Source organism: Phascolarctos cinereus, unplaced genomic scaffold (assembly GCF_003287225.1).
Source record: "Phascolarctos cinereus isolate Bilbo 61053 unplaced genomic scaffold, phaCin_HiC Scaffold_4;HRSCAF=312, whole genome shotgun sequence".
Taxonomy (NCBI): Eukaryota; Metazoa; Chordata; class Mammalia; order Diprotodontia; family Phascolarctidae; genus Phascolarctos; species Phascolarctos cinereus.
The window spans coordinates 638,045,233-638,064,515 of NW_027555847.1; positions in this window are offsets into that span (position 1 = coordinate 638,045,233).

Here is a 19,283-nt window from a genome sequence, read left to right on the forward strand (position 1 = left end):
TTGGGTCATGAAGAGTTGTACATGACTCAAAAACAACTTAACAACAATAACAATCATGTGGCAGGCTCATGTTGAGCAAAGGAGTCATAAAAGCAAAAGCAGAAACTTCCTGCTTTCAAGGAGCTCATATTTTAGCTAAGAGAAAGATAACGTGTACACATTCACACAAAGTGATTGGGGGCAGGAAGAACTAGTGGCTGGGGAATCAGGGAAGATCTCATGTAGGTGGTGATGTTTGAGATGAGTGCTCAAGGAAATGAGGGCTTCTGAAAGGCTGAAATGAGGAAGAAGTACATTCTGAATATGGGATAAACAATGAAAAGACTTGGATAGAAGAGATGTGGTGTCAGGAAGGAAGAAAGGAAGGAAGGAAGGAAGGAAGGAAGGAAGGAAGGAAGGAAGGAAGGAAGGAAGGAAGGAAGGAAGGAAAGAAGGAAGGAAGTATTTGTTAGACACTTACTACATACAAAACACTGTGTTCATTGCTGGGGATCCAAATAGAAAAGTAAGACAATCTCCTCTCTCAAAGAGCTCTTGCTTGAACAACACAAATGGAAGGTTTTAGATACAAGTGAGATGGAAAAACCATGGTCCCTAGGGTACAACAGCAGAGCAGATAATAATGCCTCATCTTTAATGTAATTATCACTGATAAAATCATACCAGTTCCTGATGCTGAACCATTTGACAGTGAGAAAGTCTTTGGTAACAAGAATTTTCTTTTCTGGCAGTAACATCTGCAGGAGCAATTTCCATGTTGCATCTCAACAGGATTTGCTACCCAGTTGTTTGTAGATGCTGACCTGGAAGCATTGCTATTCCCAAGGCTATCTTGGTGGTCCTGGGCTATCTCCATTCGATTCTGAAGGAAGATGGTGGTCAAAGTGGTGGTGGTGGTTGAATTTGCTTGGCACGTGCTATGTCCCATCTCCCCCTAAGGATGCTCCTTGCTTCAGCTAGGCTGGTTTGCCTACCATATTAGGAGCAGTTGGTTAACTTTTGACAGTGTCACAAGAAACTCTAAAAAAGCTAATGATTGGATTGTAATGAGCTTTGGGGGGTAGTCATTCTCAGGGAGGTTATGCAACTTGCCTACATTCACCCATGTAGGAAGTGGCCATTGATAGATTGTGGAATGATTTAGAAGTTGGAAGACATACACATCACTACTAGTTGGGAGATTAGAAGGAGGGGCAGTTATCAGCAAAGAGTCCATAAAGGACATGGTGGGAAAAATCAAATTTCTTTTAAATTGAGATCTGAGGAATTGTGGTTGACAAAGCTGAAAATATAGGAGAGATTGTTAATAGGACTTTCTGGCCTTCACTGTGGCCTCTGGCCTTGGCTGCCCCTTGAATCTTATGAACTCTCTATTCCCTGTCCACCTTCACCTGCATATCTACCCTTGGTTACTGGCCCTTTTTTTAGCCCCTATTTTTTCCCACTTGCCAGCTCTTAGAACTTGGTATTTGGGGAGCCCTTCCTCTTTTTCTCAACCCCAAACCATTACTGGCCTGAGGACTCAGCCTACACTAAATTGAAACCAAAGAGAATTGAGAAGCATTGGCTGGAAGGCAATTGAGATAAATGCTGCTAGAAAAGGAGCAGATAATTTGGGGTTAGAACATTCCTTCTTAACATTTGGAAGCTTTGAAGAGGATATAGATTTGACCTGCCTGTTCTGGAAGAGAGATCCCAAGCTGCCCATGTTTTATTCATATTGTCACTTGTAATGAAATATCATTTAATTTTCCATTTCTAAATGGATTGTGTTTCCTTTTTTTGAGGTCTAGCTCAATCTTGAGGGTTTGCAGCAATTGTTATCACCATCCTCCCAAATATGGCTGAGAGATGGGCCTCATGCACAGAATTAATACTTTCTTTTTCTTTCTTATTTTTGGCAGGTGGCTTTAATTTATTATTTAGTTCCATTTCTCCTGCGATAGCCAAAGAACATGCTTTTTGTGAATGCCACAGTACACTTAATTCTTGGAGACAATTTACACATTAAAAATAAATTGCAAGCTCCCTGTGGGTTTCTGCATGTTGACACATTTTAGATTAAGGACAGTAATGTGAGTACCTCTCAGCCTTTCAATAAGTAAGATGGAAAAAAAAAGAAAGAAAAGGAAGAGAGCTTGTTAGCAAGGCTGAGGTCTAAGAAATTGCTGGTGTGGAAATAGCTTCACCTACTGAATGAATGGGATTCAATAGTGATTGGGCTGTGCCTTCCCTTCAACACAGTTTGAACCCACATGGGTGCTGAACCATGGTGACCTCTGAACCATCCTGCATTTGGGCCGTGGAACTTTGGTGTCATATTCTGCCCTGGGCAAGCGCTACCAGCTTCTGATTAAGCAAGCCTCAAAAGAGGAAAAGGTTAATCCTGGGGGTTTTATAAACCACTTACCGTTTCTTTCTTTACCTAAATCCATACCTATGGCACGGGGTAAAGGAGGCAGAGAGATCTTACTGGGAAGCCAATGAATGCAAACCAAAGGCTAAGCTGGGTTGGGAGTGTCTTCAGGACACTGAAATGTAAGAGGTGAGAGACATGGCAAAAGACCATTACAGTAGCACAGATAAGGGCCAGGAAGTCAGTGCGAGGTCATGGAGCAAAAGAAAGGGAGTGCTTGGGAGCTAGCTGATCATTCATCTGGCTCAACCTGACTAGCTCCTCAAAGCATCCGTCTTTTCATTGCGGCTATTTGTGGTCCCTGTTCCAGATCTGTGCTGATGTGTCATAGATGAAGAATCTGCCATGCTTGCTAGCAAGACTTACTAAATGACTCACCTATGCCCATCAACATGGGCTCCCAGGGTTGGCTGACTCAGGTCCTGCCTTACACACACACAAAAAGAATACTGAAAATGATTATTATGATTATTAATAAAATAATGTCAATAATCTTCTATTATTAATATGAAAGTAACAATAGCTTACATTTCTATAATGCTTTACAGTTTTAAAAGCACTTTTATTTCCCCACTGGGATGTAGATTATCCAGATCTTTTTGTCCCAGTTTGCAGGTGGGAAAATTGAGGCTCAGACTATACAACTGGCAAATTAGGCTGCTAGGATTCAGATCAGATCTGAGTCTCCAAGTCTGGGGCTCTTTCTGCTGAGCAAACTCTGCTTTTTTCCCTTCAAGCTGTATTTCAAAGGACCCCCGCCACATTAGCATGGCAAAAGGGAATTGATCATATAAGCCTGATTTGACTGTTATACAGTTTTCTTATTCATGACCAAAGAAGTAAAATAAAAGAAATAACATTAACTATATATTTAAAGCACTGATGCACAGACTGTGAGTTGTGGAATGCTGCATGGTCTGAAAAACGAAAAATGAGTAGACAATACAGATGAATGCAGTAGGTAAGGGCAGAAGGGAATAAGCATTTATTAAACACGAACTATATGCCAGTTGTTCAGTCATGTCCAAAACTTTGGGACCCCATTTGGGGTTTTCTTGGCAAAGATACTAGAATGATTTGTCATTTCTTTCTCCAGCTCATTTTACAGATGGAGGAACTGAGGCAACCAGAGTTAAGTGACTTGCCCAGAATCACACAGCTAGTGTCTGAGGCCAGATTTGAACTCAGAAAGATGAGTCTTCCTCACTGTAGGCCCAACACTCTATCCACTGTGCTACCTAGCTGCCTTGCCACATGCCAGGCCCTGTGCTGGATGCTTTACCATACCATCTCATTTGATCTTCACAACAACCCTAGGAAGTAAGTGTTATTATGATCCCCATTTTATAGATAAGGAAACTGAGGTAGACAGAAGTCGGGGGCTTGCCCAGGGTCACACAGCTATTATTATTAACAATAATAATAGCTAATATCTATAAATCACTTAATATGTGCCAGGACCTGTGCTAAGTGCTTTACAATTATTATTTCAGATGATCCTCACAACAACCCTGGAAGGTAGGTACTATTATTGTCATTTTTTGTAGTTGAGGAAACTGAGGCAAACAGAATTAAGTGGCTTGCCTGGGAACACACACCCAGTAAGTGTCTGAGGCTGGATTTGAATTCAGGTCTTCCTAACTCCAGATTCAGCATTCTACTACTACACCTTACTGCCTGCCTGCCAAGCAGTTGTGAGTAAGCCACATCATGTGCTAAATAAGAACTAGAATACTAGATTTATCAGGTAACTGCAGGGTAGAAAAAGACAATGGGATGGTCATGTGGTTAAGCAAGGGATAGCAAGTGGACAGGCCTTGGCCTCCACCAGTATCCTTACAACATCAAGAAAAAGTGAAGGAAGTCTCCATTATATTAAGTGGACCCTCGTGGCTGACTTACAGGAAGACATGGATAAGAGTCACATAAGACAGGCAGGTATGACGGGTCATGATCTTCATTACTAGAGTGCATTCCACATTGGTGAACTCATGGATCTATTTTCCAGCAAGGGCTACAGACACACCTTTTGAAGACCCAGAAAAGAATGTTCTTACCACCAGTCCTTGGCATTGTCAACCACATGATTTTGTCTGTGGAAGTAGCATTAAAGAAGATGCATAAACTTCTGTGTTTCTGCTGTACCCTAAGGACCATGGGGCCTTTCCATCAGACTTGCAGTTGAAACCTTCCGTATATGTTATCTTCCCTCATTAGACTGTGAGCTCCTTGAGGGCAGGGTCTGTCTTACTTTTCTATTTGTATCCCCAGTGCTTAGCTTTCTATATAATAATATATAATTTAATAAATGCTACAATCATTCATTCATTTCAGTCTTTGTGTTTGCTCTGCATCTTACACACATGTAGCTTCTTCCAGGGCTAGGAAGCCCTGCACCAGTCTATAGCATACTCCAAAGTTCTCAGATGTAACTCAAGTGCCAAGACTCAGCCTCCCCATTCCAGCTGAGTGTGAACAAATGTTCCCAATATGGATGAACTCAGGAACTCCAGTGGGCTCAATATCCAGATGAGTGGCTAGGGATAGAGGGTTCAGACTGGTGTTCTAGTCAGGGTATCTTTGCTGGTCTCTGATACTTCATCTGGGGCAGACATCAAAAGACTGGATTCAGGCAATATTTCTCTCTCTGACTGATTTTTCTTAGTACCAAATGCTTCCCTCGGGCTTCTCTTCCAACCTGTCTGCCTCTGCAGAGGCAAGGAGCCTGCTCCTGCCCAGAAATATCACTTCTAGATTGCCAGTCTCATCATGAGATTATGGATGCAGGGGTCAAAAACTCTCTCTCTCCATGCCAGGAACATCTTGTCTTTGCCCCTCCTTTTCCTCAAATTCATGGAGATTGTCTATGCTTATATCCTTTTCATCTCAGCCCTTTAGCTTTTTTTCCCATTTCTTTTCCTAAACAAAACAAACAAACAAAAAAAGGGCTGAGTGTCCTTATCTCCCATGAGCTAGAAGTGCAGTGGTTACTGGCCTGATCCCATCATGATCAGAATGGGAGCTTTGACTTACTGGGTTTCTGATCCAGGCAGATTTGCCCCTCTTTAGGCAATCTCATGCCCCCTACCCTGAGGGGCTCATCATATTAATGCTAAGGTTCATTCAGATCATAAGCTCTAGCACAATGAAAGATTTGGAGTCCATAGCTTTACCTTTCAATTAGAGGGACAGAGGGTGGTGATGAGGTAGAGTACCAAGGTTGATGTGATCTCGAAGGATGATGGGAGTTTTTCCAAAAACAAGTTTCATGGGGCATAGTGTAAAAGGCAGAGAAGTCCTACAATAAGGCAGCCAGGTAAGAAATGACCATGTTTCCTGAAATGGACTTTAAAACCTTCATAAACAGAAGTTTTGAAGCTCATGACTCCACCGTCCAATCAGAGAGACAGGATAGTGATGAGATGGAGTACCAAGGTTGATGGGATAGAAAACACATTTTTCCACAATTTCTCCATGTTAGCAATTCATAGTCTCCCCACAGCCCTTTAATGTGATGCACACCTTCTCTCCCTAAAATAACATAAGCCAGAGTTCTTGTTCCACATTCCCAAGGCAAATCTAGGAGTGATATTTATTGAGCCTTGATTTAAAAAAAAATAGCCTTGATTAAAAAGAAACAAAACTTCCAAATTATTAGAGTTGTCCAAAAGTAGTTGCCTTGAGAAGTTGTAGGTTTGCCTTCATTGAATGTCTTCAAGCAAAGTCCACATGTCCACTTGTTAGAGTGAGTAAGTGGGCATCTCTTTTTTTTTCTTTTTAGAGTATAGGTTGAGCTAGATGATTATTGAAGTCCCATTCAGTGCTGTAATGGGAAATGAGAGGCTGCATAATCATATAGTCTTGTGAAATCATTCATGTAATGTCCCCATTTTTTCTTTCTCTGAAACAGATGTTGGCACAAAAACTGCAATTATCTGCACGGTTGTATATTTGCTTATGACCATCTTAGAACTACAAGGTGTGGTGATCAATGGTTCTGTGAAATAATATTGCCTGTGGCCTTTGGATATATGTTGAAACCTACTCAACAAATGTTTTCATTTTCCTGAGAAGAATCTGTCAGCCATGCTACCATCTGACTGCAAATGCTTGCCATCTTCTGGTTTCATTCATAGTTAGAATGTCAATATAGGTATGGTTCAATTCCTCTAATAGCATATCAACTTGCTAGTTGTTGGACAAAGATAGCATAGTGAGAATACAAATAAATTAGTGGTATTAGATAATCTAAAAACTTAACTCTTCTTTCTCAATATATGAAAATGTCTAAAGTCTAGAGACCTAGGTACTAGTCCTGGCTTTTCTACTAACCAGCTGTGTGACCTCCACAAAATTGGTGTACTGCTGGACTTGATATTATGAAGACCTGGACTCAAATCTTGCCTCTGACACTTTGCCATTGTGTGACCCTGAATAAATCACCTCTCTGTGGAATTTGTCCTGGTGTAAAAAGCCAATCATTAGAGATTAATTCTATATACTTGCTAATTTTCAGCAAGCCATAACCCAAACAAGCTTTTTGGCAAGTTGGCACATTAAAACAATAACCAACAATAGCCAAATTGTTGTAGCTGTAGACAAATCATGAAAAGTTGCTTGACAAACCTGACAGAAAAAATTTACCAATATGAAATTTAAAACAAACCTATTACCAATCAGGTGACTTCAATTTTGTTAAATGCATTCCCAAATTACTTTACACAGAGAATTGGCATCTCATCATTAACATGTTAAAACTACAATTTTAAAAGAGTGGACTTACCCAAGTTTTGAGGCTGACTGGCTTCTTTTCCTTGACCCATTCCCCCTTTCCTCTCTCCCCACAGCTACTGGGGGTTGAGGTGGGGGACTGGGAAGGGAGGGAGTGGGGATTTGAGCAGGATGTGAAGAACCTGGGTGGTGCTTCCAGGCAAAGGCTGCCCCAAGGCCCAAAGTCATTGCCAGTAGGGCTCATGCTGTAGCTGCTGCCCCTCTCCCCTCCCTCCTTTCAGCAGGTGGGGGAGGGTGAATTAGAAGGTGGTGGGAAAGAGTGAAACTCTCTTCTCCTTGTCTGATATGGGATGAGAGAGGTTAACGGAAAAATGTGGGGCTGTTTGCAAACTGCATTGAGATATCCTCTTGATGCAAGGGCTGGGAGCGACTGGGGTTGTTAGCCAGTGTTTCAGAACTCCTTAATGATCAATCACAAAACCTTCAGAATCTGCTAAGATGTTTTTAGGTGTTTTAACTTTTCACTGTAGTCAGTCTGGTCAGAGCTGGAACTATAGGAAGAGGAATCTTAACTTTTCTTTGAACTTTTACAATTTATCTTGGTGCTCTAGATCATAGAAGCCAGGCACAAAGCTTTCCTTTTCAAGGTCTAACCAATTCTAACCTACAGGCAAAGCTTCAAGGATCCAGTGGCCAAGAGGCCAGGAGAGAAGGGGAATCCCGCAGGCACTGTGTAGGGACAGGAAGTCCCTCCATGAAGGAAGATCTAGGGGTGTAGAGGGAAGGGAGTAAGTATGCCTCAGGGAACCAAAAAGTACCTGCAGTTCTTTCTAATTCCCTAGTGCCAAAATAATTGACAGAATTGATGCTTCCTGATAGAGCGTCTGTCCTTTCCCTCTATGCTGCAGAAGGTGTACCCAGGTCCATGGCCTCAAACGGAACCACTGGATTGAGAGTCTGAGAGGACAGACTGAATGTGAGACAGGCTTGAAACTGTGTCTGCCCAAAAAGCACCTCCAAACCTTCCTAGGTGCTTGGAGAGTGACCCCAACTGCAGGGCGAGAGGAGGATAGGGAGAGAGGGGAGGCTTACATACCTTTCAGTCTTGGCTGGAGAAGAACAAGGTAAGGCACTTTTCCTGGTCTTGGGGAATCATTAAGAAGAATCTGAGCCATTGGGCAGATTTTAAGAATCTGAGCACCTTAATGCCAAGATTGATCTTATACTCAGAAAAACTGTGGGATGGATCTAGGAGTGGTCAAGTAGTCTGGGGTGACTGTGAGGTAACAGAGGAGGACCAGAAACACCAAGCCACAGTCACTTTAAACAAAGCCAAGCTCTTTACCTTTTTGTGAGAAGCTTTTGCTGCTCATGGAACTATAACCATAGTTCATGGTGGAAATCATGATTCAGACATTGTCTTCACACTCAGAGAGTTTAGGCAAGCTTGTTGTTTCTGAGAGACATGTTTGATTGTTCCAGTGAAAGACTGTAGTCGGGTTCAGTGAGAGTTAGCAAAGCAATGCTTCATTTAGCAATATGTGTCTTATCTAAGAAAAACTGAAGCGGTATGACTGCCTTATTGGATTTTGGAATGGTTTAAAAAAAGACCTCCTCCCTTCAACCCTCAAGCAAAAATCATTAAGAAAGTGGAGTTGGATTCTGGAGAGCAATTTGGAACTATGCCCAAAGGGCTATAAAGCTGTGCATACCCTTTGATCTAGCAATACCACTACTAGGGCTCTACCTCAAAGAGATTTAAAAAAAAAGGGAAAAAGAACCTATTTGTTCAAAAAATATTTATAGCAGCTCTTTTTGAGGTGGCTAAGAATTGGAAATTGAAGTGATATCCTTCAACTGTGGAATGGCTGAACAAGTTGTGTTATATGAATGTGATGGAATATTATTGTGCTCTAAGAAATAACAAGCAGGGTGATTTCAGAAAGAACTGGATAGACTTATGTGAACTGATACAAAGTGTAGCAAGCAGAACCAGAAGAACAGTGTACACAATAATAGTAATATTGTACAAAGAATTGTGAATGACTCAGTTATTCTCAGCAAGATATTGATCCATGGCAATCCCAAAGGACCATGATGAAAAATATTATCCACCTCCAGAAAAAAGAATTGATGTCATCTGGATACAGACTAACGCATGCTATTTTCACTTTCTTTTTTGTTTGACTTTTCTTGTATAAAATGACTAATATGAGCATGTTTTATATGATTGCACATGTATAACCTATATCAGATTGCTTACTGTCTCACGTAGTGGGAGGGGAGGAAAGGAGGGATAAATTTTGGAACTCAAAACAAAAAACAGCAAATGTTAAAAATTGTGTTTATATGTAATTGGGGGAAAATAAAATATTATTAAATAAAAGAAATTGGGGTTGGGGTTGGGGTTAAAACATCAGAAATCTTTTTTTAGTCAATGGGTTATTCCTCAAGAGTGGCCAGTGTTTGTCCAGTGTGGAAAGACATTCCTGGTTATGATCATTGTCTATAGCTGCAATCATAACACTGCTCATTTCTCTCTGCTGTATTCTATGCCTCTTCATCTAACTCACAACTGATTTTTGTAATCTGTACTCATCCCATGACTTGTAAAAAAGAAGGAAGGTGTTAGATCCATTTTATAGATATGAAAACTCAGTCTCAGAAAGAATGAGCAATGGGCCCGTGTTTCCATAATGAGTTCAGAATAAAGGTCAAATGTAAAAACCTGTGCATTTTTGAAATCAGTTATTCATCCCACTGCACCCTGTCTCTAATTTAACCTCCATAATCAGGCTGGCCCCTGTTTGGTAATATGTGAATATAGGAAGGATCTATCAGAGTAGAAAACTCCCAGGTTGAGTAAACTGCCCAGGGTTACATAGCTCATAGAAGTGAGTCCTTGAATTCAAGTTTACCTAAGTCTGGTGCCCCATAAATTATCCCTCATGTAATGTCTTAGTTATGTAGTTTTTTTTACTTGAAAAAGTGCTTCCTTTTGCCTGTATTATCTCTATTACCCTCACAACAATCCTAGTAATTAGATTAGAAAGGTGTTATTATCTTCATTTTCTAGAGAAGGGAAGTGAGGCTCAGTCATCAAAAGATGTGTTCATTCTAACAAAATGATTCAGTGTCTCAGGTCTAACTCAGCTCATGAGGGTCTGATTTTCAATTCCATGCTCATACCCCTGAAAGCTAGCTATCTCTATTTCCCTTTAAGAAGTTTCACCCTTCCAAACACAAAGCAGATAAAACAAGAAGAAAATCATGTTGTATCTTGCTTCTGGTGATAAACTTGTTTAGTGTGTGAATAGCCACCCCATGGAGCTCTCAGCATTCTTGTCTCAGTTAGTGTCTCAAAGAGCCAACCACTCCCCTGATGTGGGATGACTTGCATGAGAACTGCTAACAAGATTTTGTTCTAATGAAAACATTAGGTGCTGCTAATTTAGTTTTCTTCTTTAATACCTTGATCATTATTTATTAAATTTACATTGCAAAATAAAATTTTAATTAAAAAGGACACTCCGTTAGCCACTTCTCTCCTCCCCCTGGCAAATTTCACAGGGTAAGAAGTGATAAAACCAGTCTACTCTGGTCAATACAAAAACACTGAAGTCCCCTTATTGCTCAAAGGCAGCATGGTGCACTGTAGAGAACAGTAGATGAAGAAGGCTAATTGGATCCAGGGTCAGCATAAATTCCTGAAGGAATTCAAGAAAGAGATAAGAGTAGTTGGCAAAAAAAAAATGGGAAAAGAAATGAGAGTGACACAAGAAAATTATGAAAAAAGAATTAACAGCTTGGTTAAAAAAAAAGGCACAAAACTAGTGAAGAAAATAACAGAATTAGTCTAATGATAAAAGAGACACAAACATTCCCTGAAGAAAAGAACTTTTTTTAACAGCAAACTTGACCAAATGGAAAAAGATAATCAAAAGCCTATTGAAAAAAAATACTTTCTTAAAAATTAGAATTGGGCACATGAAAGCTAATGACTCCATGAGACATCAAGAAAAAACAAAATATCCCACCTCAGCAAACCAATGAGAGATCCTGAGCCCCAGCGTGGTGGAGGAGGCAAATAGCAACAACAGGGATCCCCTCCCCCACTCCCATCATGTGCTTTAGCATAGACAGGGGAACTGGCAGACTCCAGCTGCAAGACCCACCACATGCTTCAGCATAGCCCCAAACAAACAGGCAACTTCTAGAGGCCAGACCACCATGTGCTTCAGTGTAGCCATGAGGAAACACAGAAACACCCCACTGGACCTCTGCACAAAGAAGACACCACCACTAGCACCCCAGCTCATCACCAGTAAGCTGCCAGACCTCTACGGCCTCCAGCAGCATCAGCTAATCCCCACCTCATCCACAGTGCAACACCAGACATCAGGGTCCCCCATGGACCTCAAGGAAACATCAGTGTAGCACCAAGTAAGCTGCTAGGGCCTGCAGCCACTAGCACAAGAAGCCAGAGACAGTCTCCCTTCCACACTGGGAGTAGATTCCAAATTTAAAAGAAAGGGAAAAAGGGCCAAAAAAAAAATGAGCAAAAGCAACAAAAGAAAAGTCTGAACAAAGAAAGTTATTATGGTGACAGAGAAGACCAAGACAAAAACTCAGAAGAGGTCAACAATGTCAAAACACCTATGGACAAAAACGCAAAGAAAAATGGGAAGTGGTCTCAAGAGCAGAAAGAACTTATGGAAGATCTCAGAAAGGAGCTCAAAATCATATAAGAGAGGCAGAAGAAAAATTGGGAAAAGAAATGAGAGTGATGCAAGACATTTATGAAGAAAGACTCAATAGCTGGAAAACTTCTTAAAGAGTGCAATTGGCTAAATGGAAAAGAAAGTTAAAAATTGAGGAAAACAACACCTTAAAAGTTAAAATTGGACAATTAGAAGCTAATTATTCTAAAAGACATCATAAATCAATCAAAGAAAATCAAAAGAATGAAAAAGAATGTAAGAAAATGTAAAAACTTCATGGAAAAACAACTGACTTGGAAAATAGATACAGGAGAGACAACGTCAGAATTATTGGGTTATACAAAAGCCACAATCAAAAGGAGGACCTGGACAGTATCTTTCAAGAAATTGTCCAGGAAAACTGCCCTGATGTCCTGGAACCAGAGGGCAAAACAGGCATTGAAAGAATATACCAATCACCTCAGAAAAGAGATCCCCAAATAAAAACCCCAGGGAACATTATAGCCAAATTTCAGAGCTAGCAGGTCAAGGAAAATACACTACAAGGGGCCAGAAAGAAACAATTCAAATGTTGACAAATAACAATCAGGATCACACCGGCAGCTGCAACATTAAAGGATCAGAGGTCATGGAACATGATATTCGGGAAAGCAAAGGACGTAGGACTACAATCAAGAATAATTTACCTGACAAAATGAAGCATAATACATCAAAGGGGAAAATGGTCATTCAGTAAAATAGAAGGAATTCAAGCCTTCATAAGGAGAAGACCAGAACTAAACCAAAAATTTGACCTCAAATATCAAGACCCATGAGAAGCACAAGCAGGTAAAAAGGGAAAAGAAAACATAAGGGATTCAACAGAGCTAAACTATTTACATGCCTACACAGGAAGATGATCCCTGTAACTCTTAAAACTGTATTAGTAACAATACAGATAGAAGGAACATACACAGACAGAGGGTATGGGTATAAGGTGAATTTGAGGGAACGACATAAAAAATTTTAAGGGATGAGAAAGAAGAATACGGTGGGTGCAGAAGGAAGGAAGAGGTAGAATGGGGTAAATTATCTTGCATGAAGAGGTGAGAAAGACCTATCACACTGGAGGGGAAGATGGAATGGTGGGTAATGAACATCACTTGAACCTTACTCTCATCAAGATTGGCTCAAAGAGGGAATAATATACACAAGTAGTGGAATATAGAAATCTATCTTACCTGACAGAGAAGTAAGAGGTGGGGGGGGACTGACAGAAGAGAGGGCAGATCAGGAGAAGTGGTAGACAGAAGCAAAACACTGGTGAGTTGAGAAAGGGTGAAAGGAAAGAAAGGGTAAACAGGAGGAAAAATAGGATGGAGGGAAATACACAGGTAGTAATCATAGCTATGAATATGAATGGGATGAACTCTCTCATAAAATGGAAGTGAATAGCTGAGTGGATCAAAAACTAGAATCCCACAAGATGTTGCTTAAAAGAAACACACTTGAAGCAGAGAGACACACACAAAGTAAAGGTAAAGGGCTGGAGTAGAAGCTATTATGCTTCAGTTGAAGTAAAAAAAAAAAGAAGAAGAAGAAGTAGCAATCCTAATCTTAGACAAAGTAACAGTAAAAAAATAGACCTAATTAAAAGAGATGAGGAAGGAAACTACATATTGCTAAAAGTTACTATAGACAATTAAGCAATCAAATTAGAAGAGCAAGGAATAGTCTACCTGTCAGATCTATGGGGAGAAGAGGAATTCATGATGAAACAAGAGAAAGAGAGCATTATGAAATATAGAATAGATAATTTTGATCATATTAAATTGAAAAGCTTTTATATAAACAAAACCAATGCAACCAAGATTAGAAGGAAAGCAGAAAGCTGGGAAACAATCTTTATAGCAAGTATCTCTGATAAGGCCTCATTTCTCAAATATATGGAGAACTGAGTTAAATTTATGAGAATACAAGCCATTCCCCAATTGATAAATGGTCAAAGGATATGAACAGGCAGTTTTCAGATCAAGAAATCAAAGATATCTATGGGCATTTAAAGAAGTACTCAATCACTTTTGATTAGAGAAATCCAGAAATACTACCTCACACCAATCAGATAGGCTAATTGACAAAAAAAGGAAAATGATAAATATTGGAGAGGATGTGGGGAAAATGGGACACTAATGCATTATTGATAGAGTTGTGAACTGATTCAATTATTCTGGAGAGCAGTTTGGAACTATGCCCAAAGGCAACCAAATGTTGTATACCCTTTGATCCAACAATGCCCTACTAGATCTGTATCCCAAAGAGATCATAAAAAAGGGAAAAGGACATACATATGCAAAAATATTTATAGCAGCCCTATTCATGGTGGCAAAATATTGGAAATGAGGGGATACCAGTCAATTAGGGAATGGCTGCACAAGCTGTGGAAAATGAATGTAATGGAATATTATTGTGCAATAAGAAATGATGATTGGGCAGATTTCAGAAAAACCTAGAAAGCCTTATACAAAGTGATGCAAAGTGAAATGAGCAGAACCAGGAAGACATCTTACACAGTATCAGTAACATTGTGCAATGATCAACTATGAATGGCTCAGCTCTTCTCAGCAACACAATGATCCAAGACAAGTACAAAGGATTCATGAAGGAAAATGCTAATCCATATCCAGATAAAGAAGGATGGATTCTGAATGTAGATTGAAGCATATTTTTTCACTTACTTTATTCTTTCTCATGTTTTTTTTTCTTTTGAAGTATTTCTTCTTCCACAACTGTGATGAATATGGAAATATGTTTTACATGATAGAACATGTATAAACTGTATCAAACTGCCTACAAGTATCAGAAGAGGGAAAAGGAAGCATGGAGGAAGAAAAATTTGGAACTCAAAATCTTGTAAAAATGAATGCTAAAAGTTTTCTTGATATGTAATTAGGGAAAAATAAAATGCTATTTACAGCAATTAAATAAAATTTTGCTTACTAGGTGATCAACCCCTCAGCTCCCATGAGTTGTACTTTGTTTAGGGGTATGCTGGAGCCAGCTTATAGCTGGTTGATTGTTAAAATTTCATTGTGAGCATTTGTAACCCAGAAATTAGCCAATGCTACCAAACAAAACTTGACTTATTGTTTTAATGATTGTCTAGGATTAAAAAAGGAACGGAAAAAATATTAGTAATTCAGATTAAACTTAAAATTGTTTTGTGCAAAAAAAAAAGAAACAATGAAACAAAGTCAAAAGAATGAAAAAAATAGAGCAAAATGTGAAATATCTCATTGGGAAAACAACTGACCTGGTAAAGAGATTGAGGAGAGATAATTTAAGAATTGTTGGACTACTTGATAGCCATAATAATAATAAAAAAAAGTTCCTAGACATCATATTTCAAGAAATTATCAAGGAAAACTGTCCTGATATCTTAGATCTAGAAAGTAAAATAGACTTTTAAAGAATCCACCAATCACCTCCTGAAAGAGATTCCAAAATGAAATCTCTAAGAAACATTATAGTCAAATTCCAGAGCTCTCAGTTCAAGGAGAACATATTGCAGCAGCCAGAATTCAACAATTCAGATACTGTTGATCCACAGTCAGGATCATACAAGATTTAGCAGCTTCTACAATAAAGGAGAGGAGGTTTTGGAATATGGTATTCCAGAGGTCAAGGAAGCTAGGATTACAACCAGAATCATCTTCCCCGAAAAACTGGGCATATAATCCTCTGGGGGAAAATAAATATTTAGTGAAATAGAGGATTTTCAAGCATTCCTGAAGAAAATAACAGAGCTGAATAGAAATTTTGACATTCAAACAGAAGACTCAAAGAAGCATAAAAAAGTCAATATGAAAGAATAATCATCAGGGACTGAGTGGAGTCAAATTGTTTACATTCCTATATGAGAAGATGAACTTTTATCATTATTAGGGCAGTTGGAAGGAGTCTACATAGACAAAGAACATGGTTATCAGTCAATTATGTCAGGATGATCTCTAAAAAAAAATAAAGGCATGAGAAAGAGAGACACATTGAGAGAAGGGAGGAGGGAGAGGTAGAATGGGGAAAATTTTCTCACATAAAGAAAATGTGCAAAGGATAGCTTTTACAGTGGAGAAGAAAGTGGTGGGGATCAACAGTGCTTGAACCTCATTCTCATTTGAAATGGTGCAAAGAGGGAAGAATATATATATATATATATGTATATATGTATATATATATGTATATATATACACATTATATACATATATGTATATATGTATATATATATATATACATATATGTATATATGTATATATATATATATATATAATATATATATATATATATCCACTCAGTTTTATTTATTTAATTTATAAAAATATAGGAAGACCTAAGTGAACTGATGCAAAATGAAGTGAGAACTGGTAGATGATTGTACACAGTAATTGCAATATTGTAACAATGATCAACTGTAAAAGACTTGGCTACGATAATAAATACAGTAATCCAAGACAATTCCAAAGGATTCATGATGAAAAAATGTCATCTACCTCCAGAGAGAGAATTGATGAACTCAGTGCAAATTGAAGTATAATTTTTCTCACTTTGCTTTTTTTTTTTGTGAAATGGCTAATATGGATATATGTTTTGCATGATCTTGCATGTATAACTGATATCATTTTGTTTGCTAATGAGTGGGGGAGGGGTGGGAGAGAGAGAAATTCTGGAACTCAAAATTTTAAAAGAAAAGAATATTAAAAATACATATATTTTAAAGGGAGCATTACAATTGCTACTGGATGTGTCAATTGACTGACTTATGGCTCCACTCACCATCCCTGCGACTTCCCAGACCAAAACACTCTTCCCTTGCCACCACTCCTGTGTATGAGTTGTCTCACGCTTTTGGGATATAAGCTCCTTGTATTACTGTCCCTCTTTTGTAACTGCATCCCTAGCACTTAGTACATAGTATTTAATAAATATTTTCTTTATTTAATTAATTAATTCATTCAAATTTCACTTATTAGCTATGTAGCCTTGACTGAATAATTTTCCCTCTTTATGTCTCACATTTTATAAGGTAATCTCTCTTGAGCTAGCAGGGACCTCAGAGGCATTTAGTCCACCATCTCTCCTCCCTTTTTTTGCTAATAGATGAAGAAATTGAGGACTAGAGAGGTTAAATTATAGCCTAAGTTCATATAGGTAATATGTAACAGAGCTATGATCTGAAAGCAGTTCTGCTGATTCTAAATCCAACATTTATTTCCACTGTACCATGCTGTCTTACAAGATCCTTATTGATAAACTAATGGAGCTACTTCCCTAAGGTCCCTTCAAGCTCAAAATCCCAGCATCTTAAAATTCCAATTAAAATCCAGTTGGATCTTTGAGGTCTGACAGTTGGGGATGCCAAGAGACAGCATTTATTTCATTGACTCTGGGTAAAGTAAATTTGAGTATCATACTAACTTTTCCAGTTCCACCCAACATAGCTTGGTATACACTCAAAGAAGGAAAATTGGTTTTATTAACATTAGTTAGGCATAACTAGGAAGGTAAATCTACATTCAATAAGATGTCATATGACGAGGTCCAGTGTTGAAACATTGTTTTGGCATTAGGGATGGGAAGGAATGTCTGCTTTTTGGATTCTCCTTACCATTACTCAATGACAATTCCTCTGACAGTTGGTCTTCTGTGTGGGCACAAACCTGAATACACCACCACTTCATTTCTTACAGTATTTTCTATGTGTTGAATTACACAAATCTGATTAGATGAAAAATCCCCCTCCCCATTCTCTGCTATGTCAAATTAATGAAATTTTGCACATCCGGCACCCGTGTTACCAATGCACCTAATGAGGCTCATAGATGTCCCACAGAACATTCCAGATTATGTCAAGGAAGCCTAATGCTCCAGGGAACTGAAATATAAAGAGCTATATCTGTCTTCAGATGGTTGCCCAATGCCTCAAGTACCTATACTTATCTTGGAAAAGCCCCAAGCATAGAATTTCTCAGTCTTCATATATACTATATGCTATATGTTATCTAGCAGGTGTTAGGTCTTAACCATAAGGTAAGAGATTATAAGGAGACAACTTTGTCTGCAACTGCTACATGGACCAGCAGAGGGCAGCCAAGTCTAGGCTGGCATGACATCACTCCAAGGTGCTAATGCAAGGGGAGGTGAAGAACAGTGTTGGCAGCTGGGGTAGAACTGAACCCAAGTGTTATTTAGCACAATCAGTGAGTCAGAGGAATTGAGTAGGAAGACATCACCTACTGCCAGTAGCCCTAATGATGACAATGACCTCTTCTTGAAGTTTTTTGTAAACAGCCTATAACAGCATGGAAAGCCCAAGCCTCTGGATTGGTGGCCCTCTACCAATCTTTCCTATGGTGGCTGTGGAGCTAAGAATGTTGGAAAAAAGAACAAATGAACCATATGTGATATCTACACAGCAGACAAAGCAGCTCTGGAGATTTTGGTTATCTGAGTTTCTTTCCTTATGCCAGTAGTCTATATGTTGCCAGAGAAAGCCCCATTTATCAGGCTGTGCTAAGAAATTATTAAAAAAAAACCTACTAAAAAATTAAAGTTCACCAAAAGGACTGATAGGTGATGACAGACTCCGTGCCAGAAGCAGCAACAGCTATTTCCTTGACAATGCCTCCTGAAACTTTCCCTTTTCCTTTGAGTGTGTCTCTGTCAGAGATTACAAGGCCCTGGTAATCAGGGGTCCAGGGACCATGTCATTAAGATCATTAGTATACATCAATAATCATGGGATTTGCCAAGTGCCCAGGGAAACAAAGGTATAAAATCCATGAAGCCAGATAAAAACAATCAATTAGACACGTAGACTCAAGTACTGAAAGTTGAGGATTTCATCTAGCTTCTTATCTGAACCATGACTTCTCTCTACAATGTTGCCAGCAAAATAGCTCAAATTCTGATACAATTTCTTTGTAAGGATATGAAGAAAATATTCCTAAGGTGATCTAGATGGAAGAAAGAGAAAACCAGGAGCCCAAAGTAATAATAATAATTATTATTATTAATAATTATAATAATAATGATGTTATACTCTAGCCAGAGATTGAGTTATTTCTAGCTATCTCCTCACCATGGCCCGACCCTCCAACAATCTCTACCCTACCAGAAACTTGGACTCCACTATTGGATCTTATAGACGAATTTTTGACTTATCTAGATAAAGCCTAGGTCTCCACACAGGTCTTGATCATCTCCTCAGCATGCCTCCATGTAAGTACCTTGCCTTTCCTAAGTAGTCTCCCCCTTCTCTGCCCTTCTTTATATCTGCCCTTTATATGTTGTCTTCCCTCCATTATGTTGCACTAGAAAGAGTGATTGACCCAAGTAAGGAAGACCTGAGTTCAAAACCAACTTCAAGACATTTACTAGCTATG